This window comes from Protopterus annectens, chromosome 6.part0, assembly GCF_019279795.1.
Source record: "Protopterus annectens isolate FY-2018-M chromosome 6.part0, PAN1.0, whole genome shotgun sequence".
Taxonomy (NCBI): domain Eukaryota; kingdom Metazoa; phylum Chordata; order Ceratodontiformes; family Protopteridae; genus Protopterus; species Protopterus annectens.
This window is the reverse complement of record NC_056737.1, coordinates 1,840,728,525-1,840,730,529: the sequence shown is the minus strand read 5'-3', so window position 1 is coordinate 1,840,730,529 and position 2,005 is coordinate 1,840,728,525. Positions and strand designations below refer to the sequence as shown.

General features: G+C 44.8%; 1 non-coding gene across 1 annotated transcript; it reads right to left on the bottom strand.

Annotated features, from left to right (window-relative positions):
- Positions 1-1,923: 1,923 nt before the first annotated feature.
- On the bottom strand, positions 1,924-2,005 carry TRNAS-UGA. The gene has a single exon. It is a non-coding gene; the product is annotated as a tRNA-Ser (tRNA).

Genomic DNA, 2,005 nt, shown 5'->3' with positions numbered 1-2,005 from the left:
GAGGCCTGACCATGTGGTCTAGGTGTCGGTTTTCTAGACACAGTTCGAGTTCTAGGCCTTGAAGAAGAAGATAGCGTTGGTTTAATATGCAAGTCAGTGGGCCTGAATACACCCTTAGAAGCCGGTGCCTGCACAGCGGCTCCAGACCCATCCATGGTAGAGACATCCGCACGTTCCACAGTTGAAGCATCGCGCAGCATACCAGACTCCCAATAGGTCTCAGTAGAGGCCTGCAAATCTGAAGTTGCGGGTATCAGGGGCTGCGAAAGCGCCTCACTGAGTACCGGCGAACTGGTGACTGGCTTAGGAGAAGCGTCGTCGGCAGTTATGAACCTAGACGGCCTGTTTCTGTCTTTATCTTTGCATTTTTTTGGAATGTCGGTAGTTGGATGGCTTACCAAAGACATATAATTGAACCGAGTACCAAAATATTTAGAAACGTAAATATACCGACGATGAATAGTTTGTTGCTTAAATAAGGCAAAAAAACTGACAGCGAGGTACGTCATGGTCAGGGCCTAGGCAAGGAATACAGTACGAATGAAAATCTTTGTAAGGTATTTGCTTTCCACAAGAAATACAGTTATTGACTTTTAATGACATTGGTTTAGAGCAAGAAAAAGTTTCCCCAAAGGGGTACTTAGCTTTAGTTGAAGACTTCGGTTCTGAAACTCAAAAACGAAAATTTCAGGAGTCGGCCGACCGGCACTTGCGAACTGCTTCTGCTTCAGGCACCGCATGGCAAGAAAGACTAATGTAATGGCATTGGCTGCATGCTTTATACCCCTGCCTACCTGACGTCACAGAAGATGAGACAACAACTGATGCAGGACCCAAGACTTTGATAATCAGGCCAACTGAGGGCTACTGCAAGCAGATAACCCAAATGTGATGACTGCAACAGTGAAACACGAAGAACATCAGGGTATATAATAAAAGAAGAAAACTCATGGGTAAAATCAGAAGAGCAACTCCCTTAAGGACAAGTGGTCTGTTATACAACTAAAAAGGTCTAATTAAGTCTGATAATGCCAACTATGAGGTCAGGGTAGCCTCACAGGAAAAACACAATCACAATCCCTTTTTCAGCTATGTCCATAACCTTAAAGGTAACACTCAGCAGTGTGCTGAACTGGTGGCAAACAGTACCACCTTCACCAATCTGGGTGACACAGCAAATCTACTGGCTGATAAATTCAGCTCAAACTTCACCCCACTCCTTCTAGTTCCATCAGGTGAAATCCCCTCCAGCATAATATCCCCAACTATTAGCAGGGACCAGGTGCTGGCAGCACTCACTAAAGCCAAGAACAGTGCCTCCATGGATTCTGAATAAATACCTGGTCACCTCCTGAACAGTTTAAAACATGACCTATCAGGAACACTTGAAGCACTCTTCAGCTACAGCCTTGAAACAGGCTATGTTCCAAATGAATGGAGGACCACAACAGTCATTCCCCTCCACAAGGGTGAAACATCAATGGACCAGGAAACTATAGACCCATCAGTCTAACAAGCCACCTAATATGCAAGGCAATCAAATGAGTTAACATGGAAATGATAAACAAGAACCCTGGCTAAGTAAAGACACTAGACCCATTCCAATTTGGCTTTGTTAAGGGGAGGTTATGCCTACTTAACCTGGTATACTTCTTTGAGAGGGTCTTCAAGGTAATAGATGAGGATAAAACCATGCATACTCCGTGTTTTGATCTAGCCAAGGGATATGATATAGTACCCCACTCAGATATTGCTGACAAGCTCTCTGGTTCATAGGTTCATAGATTAGTACTAAGCTAACTGCCCTTGCGAGCCATTTTAAGCCTAGCCAATTATCCCTTGTGAGACTCAAACCCTGCACCTTGTGTTTGTAAGGCAAACACCTTAACCATTAGGCCACCCTCCCACCCCAAACAACACCAACGTAATCGACAGGATTCAAACCTGTGCGGGGAAACCCCAATGGATTTCAAGTCCATCGCCTTAACCACTCGGCCACGATTAC